The sequence below is a fragment of the Ranitomeya variabilis genome, chromosome 2 (assembly GCF_051348905.1).
Source record: "Ranitomeya variabilis isolate aRanVar5 chromosome 2, aRanVar5.hap1, whole genome shotgun sequence".
Taxonomy (NCBI): domain Eukaryota; kingdom Metazoa; phylum Chordata; class Amphibia; order Anura; family Dendrobatidae; genus Ranitomeya; species Ranitomeya variabilis.
The window spans coordinates 370,570,262-370,582,410 of record NC_135233.1 but is presented as its reverse complement, the minus strand read 5'-3'; positions in this window follow the sequence as shown (position 1 = coordinate 370,582,410).

Genomic DNA, 12,149 nt, shown 5'->3' with positions numbered 1-12,149 from the left:
TTGAAGCAGTGATATGGGGCGATAGCTGGGCATAGCAGTTGACATTATATATATATATATATATATATATATATATATATACACACACACATTATATATATATACACACACATACACACACCAGGATGGGGCCCAGGATGAGACATATTTACAAGGGTGGGGACTATATATATATCAGGATAAGGGACATATATACCAGGATGAGGAGATATACAGTGCCTTGCGAAAGTATTCGGCCCCCTGGAACTTTTCAACCTTTTTCCAAATACCATGCTTCAAACATAAAGAGACCAAAAATCAAAAACTGGAAAGTGGGGCGTGCAATATTATTTGGCCCCTTTAACTTAATACTTTGTTGCGCGATCTTTTGCTGCGATTACAGCTGCAAGTCGCTTGGGGTATGTCTCTATCAGTTTTGTACATCGAGAGACTGAAATTCTTGCACATTCTTCCTTGGCAAACAGCTCGAGCTCAGTGAGGTTTGATGAGATCGTTTGTGAACAGCAGTTTTCAGCTCTTTCCACAGATTCTCGATTGGATTGAGGTCTGGACTCTGACTTGGCCATTCTAACACCTGGATACATTTATTTGTGAACCATTCCATTGTAGATTGTGCTTTATGTTTGGGATCATTGTCTTGTTGGAAGACAAATTTCTGTCCCAGTCTCAAGTCTTTTGCAGACTCCAACAGGTTTTCTTCAAGAATGGTCCTGTATTTGGCTCCATCCATCTTCCCATCAATTTTAACATCTTCCCTGTCCCTGCTGAAGAAAAACAGGCCCTGAAGAAAAACAGGCCCAAACCATGATGCTGCCACCACCATGTTTGACAGTGGGGATGGTGTGTTCAGGGTGATGAGCTGTATTGCCTTTACGCCAAACATATCGTTTGGCATTGTTGCCAAAAAGTTCGATTTTGGTTTCATCTGACCAGAGCACCTTCTTCCACATGTTTGGAGTTTCTCCCAGGTGGCTTGTTGCAAACTTTAAACGACACTTTTTATGGATATCTTTGAGAAATGGCTTTCTTCTTGCCACTCTTCCATAAAGGCCAGATTTGTGCAGTGTACGACTGATTGTTGTCCTATGGACAGCCTGACCCACCTCAGCTGTAGATCTCTGCAGTTCATCCAGAGTGATTATGGGCCTCTTGGCTGCATCTCTGATCAGTCTTCTCTTTGTTTGAGATGAAAGTTTAGAGGGACAGCCGGGTCTTGTTAGATTTGCAGTGGTATGATACTCCTTCCATTTCAATATGATCGCTTGCACAGTGCTCCTTGGGATGTTTAAAGTTTTGGAAATCATTTTGTATCCATATCCGGCTTTAAACTTATCCACAACAGTATCACTGACCTGCCTGTTGTGTTCCTTGGTCTTCATGATGCTCTCTGTGCTTCAAACAGAACCCTGAGACTATCACAGAGCAGGTGCATTTATAAGGAGACTTGATTACACACAGGTGGATTATATTTATCATCATGAGGCATTTAGGACAACATTGGATCATTCAGAGATCCACAATGAACTTCTGGAGTGAGTTTGCTGCACTGAAAGTAAAGGGTCGAATAATATTGCACGCCCCACTTTTCAGTTTCTGAATTTCCACAAAAATTTAAAATAACCAATAAATTTCGTTCAACTTCACAATTGGTTCCACTTGTTGTTGATTCTTCACCAAAAATTTACATTTGGTTCCTTTATGTTTGAAGCATGATATGTGGGAAAAGGTTGAAAAGTTCCAGGGAGCCGAATGTTTTCGCAAGGCACTGTATACAAGGATGGGATATATATATATATATATATATATATATATACACACCAGGAAAGGAGTTATATACCAGGATGGGGCCCAGGATAAGTAACATATATACCGAGATGGAGGACATTATATTTATATATATATATGTACATGCACGGATGGAGGGCATATATATACAGTATATACATACATACACCAGAATGGGGGGTCCCGGGTGAAATCTTGCACCAGGACTCATCGGACTCTAGTTATGCCACTGGTCATAGACCCTGTGATATCTGTCTCGGCTCGATGTAGATGAGGAGCAGACACTGAAATCTATGCACGTATTTGAATCAGTAGCACAAAGTGTGGTCAGATCATAATTAGTGATGATCTTGGATAATGTGTTATCTGTGCTTGGTGCAGAGTGTCTCCGGCATACTCCAAAAATATGTTCAAGACCCTGTGGCTGCATGTCTCGCAGCTGTTTAACAGCCGCAACACATGCAGGAATTGCCTAACTAACAGGTAATCCATGTACAGTTGTGCTCAAAAGTTTACATACCCCGACAGAATTTTTGCTTTCTTGGCCTTTTTTCAGAGAATATGAATCATAACACCAAAACTTTTTCTCCACTCATGGTTAGTGGTTGGGTGAAGCCATTTATTGTCAAACTACTGTGTTTTTTCTTTTTAAATCATAATGACAACCCAAAAACATCCAAACGACCCTGATCAAAAGTTCACAAACCCCATTTCTTAATGCCATGTATTGCCCCCTCTAACATCAATGACAGCTTGAAGTCTTTTGTGGTAGTTGTGGATGAGGTTCTTTATTTTCTCAGATGGTAAAGCTGCCCACTCTTCTTGGCAAAAAGCCTCCAGTTCCCGTAAATTCCTGGGCTGTCTAGCATGAACGGCGTGCTTGAGATTTGCCCAGAGTGGCTCAATGATATTGAGGTCAGGAGATTGAGATGGCCATTCCAGAACCTTTACTTTGTTCTGCTGTAGCCAATAACAACAACTTGGCCTTGTGATCATTGTCATGTTGGAACTTCCAAGTACGTCCCATTCACAGCTTCCGAGCTGATGAGTGCAAATCTGCCTCCAGTACTTGCTGATATCGTGCTGCATTCAGCTTTCCTTCAACTTTGACCAAGTTTCCTGTGGCTTTGTAGCTCACACATCCCCAAAATATCAGCGATCCACCTCCATGCTTTACAGTAGGAATGCTGTTCCTTTCATCATAGGCTTTGTTGACCTCTCTCCAAATGTAAAGTTTATGGTTGTGGCCAGAAAGTTCAATTTTGGTCTCATCACTCCAAATTACCTTGCTCCAGAAGTTTTGCAGCTTGTCTCTGTGCTGTTTTACATATTGTAGGTGAGATACTTTGAGGCATTTCCGCAGTAATGGCTTTCTTCTGGTGACTCGACCATGCAGCCCATTTTTCTTCAAGTGCCTACTTATTGTACGTCTTGAAACAGCCACCCTGCTAGCTTTCAGAGAGTCCAGTATTTCAGCTGATGTCATTTGTAAATTTTTCTTTGCATCCGGAACAATTTTCCTGGCAGTTGTGGACGACATTTTTGTTGGTCTACCTGACAGTGGTTTTGTTTTTACAGAGCCCCTGATTTTCCATTTGTTAATCACAGCTTGAACGATGCTGACTGGCATTATCAATTCCTTGGATATCTTTTTGTATCCCTTTCCTGTTTTATACAGTTCAACTACTTTTTTGCTTTCCCCATGACTCACAATCCAGAAACATCAGTGGCTAAATGAAAGATGCAAGAGTCTGTCTGGATCCCAGAAACTCACTCAGCTTTTATGCACACACGCTGATTACAAGCGAACAGGTCGCAGGTGAGGATGTTACCTTTAGTAGCCACTCAAAGCCATTTGTGTCAATTTCTGTGCATGTTATCAGGCCAAAATCACAAGGGTATGTGGATGTTTGATCAGGGTCATTTGGATGTTTTGGGTTGTTATTATGGTTTAAAAAATAAAACACAGTAGTTTGACAATAAATGGCTTCACCCAACCACTAACCATGAGTGGAGAAAAAGTTTTTGTGCTATCATTCATATTGTCTGAAAAAAGGACAAGAAAGGAAAAATTGTGTCGGGGTATGTAAACTTTTGAGCACAACTGTACATGTGTTGCAGCTAACAGCTGTGAGACATACAGCCACGGGGACTATAACGTATTTTTTGAGAATTTTGAGAACGCCGAAAACAGTCTGTTAGCATCTGAGCATGGAGTACACCTTATCCCAGCACGTCTGCTCATCACTATTTGCTAGGTGTCGCTGCTACATTGCAATGCAGATGAAAGGGAACATATTGGGACCTCGAGGGTGCAAGTAAATCGCAAAAAATGCAATTGGATTTCTTGTGACTCGTTATTCGCGGTTGCAGCACCCCCGGGGTCATAATACAATCCCACTATATTGCAATGTAGCAGCGACACCTAACAATCTTTGGTCACGTGACAGAGGTCACCATGTAGCCCCAGCCTTAACCTAAATATCTCCCCACAAACCGTCCATGGGAAGGTCTCCTTTCACACATCCACAAGTCTCCTGTCCTAAAATCAACAGCCTCGAATACTATATGCTCATGAGCCGTTTGAGTTCAGGTCTGGAGACCCCATGATGGGTCTGAACATCGTAGTCAGTGAATGTCGGAAGTGTGGAATCAGCTTAAATGTGCAGAAGAAAACAACAACGATATTTCTATCATTTCTGCTTCTCTCCATGTGAGACCTCTTTGTGATACATGCTGAGAATATCTTTAAGGCTCTGACCACACTACATGTCTGACATACAATATGTAGGGATTCCAGAGATGTGTCTACATTGGGGCAGAAGTAGCAGTCAGCCCACGACCACGGTGAGTGAAGGAGCTAATTTACATCTGGGTAGATGAAGAATCAAAATCTACCTTCATCATGATTTGCTGCCTCGTCTACTCGGCTTTGTGATAGAGTATCTGTAAAATCTGTGATATATTATAGTAAGCTCCTAACAATATTTAGGTTTTTCTTCCTTACATTTTCACTCCTAGACTTCACTACTTCGTCTCATCTTCCTGTAATTTGGACTTTAGACAGAACATAAAGGTGTGACGTTTCCCATTTCTGGATGAGATCATCTCTCCTGTAAGATAACAGGGCGGTCATAGCGACCATCCAGATAACCTATCTACAAAGGAAGTTCCAAATGTAATAAGGTATAAAACATCAAGGTGTGCCGCCTAAAAGTGTCTACCAAAAATGTCCATGGTTGGAAAATAAAAAGGCAGGGTGCAGTCGGACGGGCGTATAATCCCAGCCCCGCAGTGTCTTCTGATTTATTCACACTGCGGGGCTGGGATTCACAGGCAGGGCGGCCGCACAGGCGCAGTTAGCTGGACTGCATATGAGGACAGAGGACGGGCAGCGCTCACTGCGCCTGCCCAAGGCATGACAAAAGAGTGCAGGCGCCGGCTGATTTCAAAACAGCGCCGAGGAGGAGGCGCCCGGTGCCAAGAAGACTTGAGTGACGGCTGTGTGGCGTCTGCAGCAGGGGGGGAAAGGCCTGCCTCCAGGACTGAAGAAAGGTATTTAGGACAAATTACAAAACGGATTATTTCTACAGTTATAGCAATAACTAAAAGAGCCACCTTGTCAGAATGCAGCATTAGTGCTGCACAAGGTGGCTCTTTTAGTTTCAAACGCCTGGGGGGGGGGGTGACAGGTTCCCTTTAATTCACGTTCATCAATCTTCGATATCGGCAATGTGTATGAGGGGCTCTATCATTAGTAAAAGTGTAGTCCTACAAACATTGAGGATGATAAAAATGTATGAATGAGGGAGTATGAAAGCCAGGAGACACATTACTGAAGTGTAAGTGAGCGCGTATGACCAGAACCGGTCCTGATCATCCTCCTGATCTGATCACCAAATGTTGGTCCGTCATTGATGTGCCACAAATTACAGAAGACCACAATCCCAGATGCCAAACGTGGTGGCCTCAGCCAATAAATATGCTAGATCCTTTGTGAGATTAAATGGCTACAGCTGAAGGGCTCGCTCACACTAGCGAGTAAAATGGAAAAGTGCAGTCCGATAAAAAAAATTGGATTGCACTCGGTGTTTCTCCCTATCAGGGCAGACAACGCTAACATGTCCCACTTTGTTGCAGGAGAAGCACCAGCGTGCATCACCTAAAGAATGTCTATTCCCCGGGGCCTCATAGAAGGTGGGCTTGGACAGCACTGGTGATCGGCCGGCAGAGGGGGAAGGGTCCCCGTTTGGCTTACCTCCCCTCCACCTGAATCCCGATGGCTTCCGCACCTCAGGCATCCTGTTAGCCACATAGCAGTCCGCAATCTTTGCAGCCTGATCCGCAGTTTGTGGCTCCCGATCACACACAAATTGTCGTACATCCGTGGGGGACATGTGAAGAAATTGATCCTTGACCATAAGATCCGTTAAGTCCTCAAAACTGTTAACAGAAAGTCCCCTGATCCATTGGTGGAACGTGGTCCTCAAGGTGCTCACAACATCTGCATAGCTGTCAGCTGATCCACGTTGTAGGTTCCGGAACTTTCTACGATACACTTCTGGTGTCAGGTTGTATTTCCTGATCAGGGCCTCTTTTATGGCCTCATAGTTCCCATCTAGCTCTGGTGGGAGGCCAGCAAAAACTTCCAGGGCTTTGCCTCTCAACCCTGGGGTTAGATACTGTGCCCACTGCTCACGGGGTAGATGGTACTGCCTGCAGGTTTTTTCAAACCTCCGAAGGAAGGTTTCCTAAGTCCGTATCCTTCTCCATCACAGGGAAGTTTTCCAGACGTGGTCTCCTTGGATTTATGTCCTGGGAGGGGGTTATCTGAGGACTGATACCCCGCTCTATTTGAGCCATCTGAAGCTGGAAAGCTCTGTCCTCTCGGCATTCTGCAGCCTCTCTCTCCTCCCGGTCACGGCGTTCTGCAGCCTCTCTCTCAGCCCGGTCCCAGCGTTCTGCAGCCTCTCTCTCAGCCTGTCGGTCCTGGCGTTCTGCAGCCTCTCTGTCAGCCTGTCGGTGCTGTAGAATAAGCTGCATGTGCAGATTGGGATCACTTGTTCCCAGCCGTTGTAAGTCCATTTGCAAAGTATAGTCCATAGGCTCCTCAGCACTGGCATTGCTGGCATTTCCATCAGGCATCTCCGGTGCGAGAGCTGGCATTGCTGAGTCAATCTGAGGTAGGCTCTCTCCTTGCCCAGATGTTCCAGCACTTTGCTCTATGTCCTGCTCGACCAAGGCGCGTATCAGCAGCTCCCTGGATCTGTCGGCCGTCTCTATTCCTCTCTCTTCTCACAGAGGCCGGTCAGAGCCTCTTTGCTAAGCTTCTTGTCCTGGGCTGCCATATCGATGAACAGCCTTTGCCAAATAAAAGAAAAGAAAAACGGGGAGGGGAAACTGTTTGCAAGTATGTCTAAGTAAGCACTGCGTTAAACCTTGTAGAACTGGTGCACTCCTCGCAAGGATACCAATTCTTTAGTACAGGGAATAATTGCTTAAGCCTAGAACGCATACCCATAGAAATCTACACATTCACGCACATGGGGCCTTTTAGGCCTGTTTACAATTATCATGGAATAACTCAAATAAAAATACTTTTCAAAGTTTATTGCAAAGTAAGGATGCATTCCCACTAGCGCAGGGGTCCGCCAGGACGGGATTCCGTAATGGATCTGACCTCCTGGTGACTCCAGCTAAGGCTGGCGGACGCATACCTGGGGCCTCGCAGGCCTGCCAGGTTACTTGTTTTCTATTTTCTGTAAAATTACTTTAGTTAGAATTTTGAAACTCTAGGTATTCCTCAGGGATATAGTTGTTAGTAATTTCCAGTTGTTCATATATTTTTATGTTATAGGCATTTCGGTATAACAACCTTTTTTTGGGACTACCCCATATTCACGCACCTGGGGCCTTTTAGGCCTGTGTGCAAATAACACGGAATAACTCAAATAAAAATACTTTTCAAAATTTATTTTACAATCGCAAGGTAAGGATGCATTCCAACTAGCGCTGGGGTCCGCCAGGAGGGGATCCGTAATGGATCTGACCTCCTGGTGACCCCAGCTAAGGCTGGCGGAATCCCGCCATTCTGGCAGCCTTAGCTGGAGTTACCAGGAGGTCAGATCCATTATGGATCCCCTTCTGGCGAACCCCAGCGCTATTGGGAACACAGCCTAAGATGTGTATATTTCAAAACATAATTATGTGCATAAAACAACAAAAAAGTAAGTAAACGGGCACGCCAAATATAGGCATTCTATATGCAATTTTTTTATGAAAACATTTTTTGGTTCTAGCAAACTTGGTGCAGGAATATTTATTTGTAACTTTACATATTCCCCCGACAATTCTCGCATATTATTTTTTCGGCTGAATGTTCCTTGCATACATTTTGTCCGCAAGTAGAACAGAATTGCTCCGATTTTCTTTCCTTCTTTGCTGGACAAATATAGCAGCGCTTTCTTTTTTTTTCTCTTTGCTCTGGATGTTCCAGAAAGCGTATTCCACATCGGATCATTGCCTCCGTAATTTGCCTTGATAAGCATATCATGCTGCTTCTCTCCATCATAGTAGGCATCAAAAGTTCATAACAAAGTTCTGTCAAAAATAGACGTCTCTTGTCTTTCCTGTTGGCATGGAATTCTGGATTAGTTTGACAATAAACAATGTAGCTATTGAGGGCTGACACATCAAGGATATTGGAAAAAAGGGAATGCAGAATCCACACTCTTCCCAGCAATAGCAGCAATAGCAGAGTCATAAAAGTTCTTCCCCAGCAACAATACAGACAAAAAGACACATGTAAACCTAGTACAGGCCTAAAAGGCCCCAGGTGCGTGAATATGGGGTAGTCCCAAAAAAAGGTTGTTATACCGAAATGTCTGTAACATAAAAATATATGAATAACTGGAAATTACTAACAACTATATACCTGAGGATTACCTAGATTTTCAAAATTCGAACTAAAGTACTTTTACAGAAAATAGAAAACAAGTAACCTGGCAGGCCTGCGAGGCCCCAGGTATGCGTTCTAGGGTTAAACCATGCACTAATGTTCTAATAGAAATAATTCTATCCCACCGCTGTCACCAATTGTCACGGATCCCTTCTTCGTGGTGTCACTAATTCGTCACGTGCCCTCTCTCAGCACGTGACTTGGGGTTGTGCCTGCAAGGGTTAATCTATCTCCCCACTCTCAGTCCAGCATACAACCTCTGTCCTATGCAGTAATGGGAGCATAAATCACACACCGACCCAGGCCACACACCCGCTCATACACGCTGCCACCACTCACCGAATACACGGGTGATAAGTCCCAGAAATATTAATAATAATATTGTCTATCACTTACAAGGCTCACACACCTTAGGCTATGGATTCTTTTACAACATTCAAGGTTCAACTTGTTAAAGTTTTATACTTTAATACAAAACTGTTCAGTGCTTACAGTAAGAAAAGGTATAAAAATACGATAATAAAAAGACATACAACTTATGCAAAACAGTATAAAAATAAACAGGAAAAAAATTATAGAAATCATCTAACTGGTAGTTTGCTTTCTGCTCCCTGAGGGGGGGTGAATGGAGTTGGTGGAACACATCGGCATCTCAGGCTGCCCTCACATGTGAACAAGTTTTTGGGTATACAGGTCTAATTTATAGCTTTGCATGTAGAAAAGCCGCGGAGACACCATCACGTGTTTCTAAACGCAAGCAATGAATAACCAGGTCTTTCAACGGGAAGGAACAACCACTGGAAAACCACCTATGCCAAAACATGGTATCCATCCACAGACAGCTGTTTCGGGGTATTTGCCCCTCATCAGTGTGGAGTAGGAAACTGGCTATTAGGAGCAGTGCCTAGTGAAAAGACTATAAACATGAGGATGAATGACCTCGGGGAGATCAAAACATCCAACACCGCGGAGACACCATCACGTGTTTCTCAACGCAGTGATCCAGAACACTGCTCCCATCCCTTAAGGGAAATATGCAAATGCATGTAGAAAAGCCGCGGAGACACCATCACGTGTTTCTCAACGCAAGCAATGAATAGCCAGGTCTTTCACCGGGAAGGAACAACCACGGGAAGGGCAGCATCCAATAAAGGAAAACCACCTATGCCAAAACATGGTATCCATCCACAGTCAGCTGTTTCGGGGTATTTGCCCCTCATCAGTGTGGAGTAGGAAACTGGCTATTAGGAGCAGTGCCTAGTGAAAAGACTATAAACATGAGGATGAATGACCTCGGTGAGATCAAAACATCCAACACAGCGGAGACACCATCACGTGTTTCTCAACGCAGTGATCCAGAACACTGCCCCCATCCCTTAAGGGAAATATGCAAATGCATGTAAAAAAGCCACAGAGACACCATCACGTGTTTCTCAATGCAAGCAATGAATAGCCAGGTCTTTCACCGGGAAGGAACAACCTAGGGGAGATCAAAACATCCAACACCGCGGAGACACCATCACGTGTCTCCGCGGTGTTGGATGTTTTGATCTCCCCGAGGTCATTCATTCATTGAATCAAAATAAAAAAATAAAAAAGAAGAAAAGGTTTCAATGTTTATTGGATAAGTGATATGACCAGGACAAAGATGCTTGTATCATATAGATGCCACGGCTGCAACACTTTGGTCCGGAGGGAAAATAGTGGGGCAGAGTGACTCTATTGGCTCACGGAGATGGCGAGAATACGCTATCATCCGTGAGGCCAAGATACATTAAAGCACCGTATATAGTCCATGAAAGTCTATATATATATGGAATACATATGATATCAGTAAATATCAACTTTAATATATTTGGTTCTGTGATGGGTCCATTCTGCTTTAAATGAATAAAAAACTCTTTATAGCCGAAAAGGTACTTTTAATATTTTAATATTATAATATTTTAATATAATAATGTAGCTGTGGTATATGTGGCGCGTTTTGTGCTACTGCACAAGCGCCGACATAATGCAAAGTATAAACATAAAGGTTTTCCATTGATATGGCGACATTTTGCGCTAGTGCGCATGCGCTGGTAAGATAGATTGTAAGAAGAAAAGTTGCCACTACAAATATGGCGGTTTTTAGCGCTACTGCGCATGCGCCGAGTGGAAAATGCCACACGGAGCGCCCTATTGGCCGATATGACATTCCTTTGTGATGATGCGCTCGTGACATGCGCAGTGAGCGGTGGTGAACGCCGACTTACATATAAGGCGACCTCCATGGATCCACATAACCGGGGGTGAGTGAATAAATCTATGCATAATATGATCAATAATAAGATATATATTAACAATATGATCGCAATAAGTAAGAAATCAGGAGAATCTGAGGGACAATATGAAGTCCGGTTTTAATGCACAGAGGCACAAGGCACTTTATATATTAGCACTTGGTGCAAATCGAAGTGAATGAAATATAATGCACATCTAATATATAAAGCTGAATGTGTGTGTGTGTGTATGTATGTATGTATGTATGTATGTCCGGGATTGGCATCTGAACCGTAGCAGCTACAGCCACAAAATTTTGCACAGTCACACGTCTGGACCCCGAGAGCGTCATAGGCTATGTTGTGAGGTGAAATTTTAACCCCGCGCTTTCCAATTCACCAAACAATTTTGCCCCTATCTACATAATGGGGAAAAAGTGAAAGGAAAAGTGTTGGAGGCGTCGCAGCTACAGGCACAAAATTTTGCACAGTCACACGTCTGGACCCTGAGAGCGTCAAAGCTATATTGTGAGGTGAAATTTTAACCCCGCGCTTTCCAATTCACCAAACAATTTTGCCCCTATCTACATAATGGGGAAAAAATGAAAGGAAAAGTGTTGGAGGCAAATTAACAGCTGCCAGATGTGAACAAGGGGGACTTAAAGAATGACAGCGATGGCACCAAAGAGTATATACTGTACAGTTGCTAAGGTGGGGCCCCAACATGGGATAATCACACCACCACGGGGATATGAACACACACACAAAATGCGCCACACACTACCACGTGCTCGAACACATATACCACCCTCAGTGCACATTTCACCACACATACACCAACCTCGCCACATAAAAGTAGAAACACAAAAGTCGCCGCTCAAAACTCGCCACGCGCAAAACTCTCCACATGCAAAACTCGCCACACGTGCAAAACTCGCCACACGCAAAACTTGCACACGCAGAAAAATTGCCACACGCAGAAAAATTGCCACATGCACAAAAGTTGCAACACATGCAAAAGTTGCCTCACACAAAACTTGCACATACTCAAAAGGCACCACACATAAAACTCGCCACGCGCAAAACTCGCCATGCGCAAAACTTGCTGCACACAACTTGCTACACTAACCTGTCACATGCAACTCGAC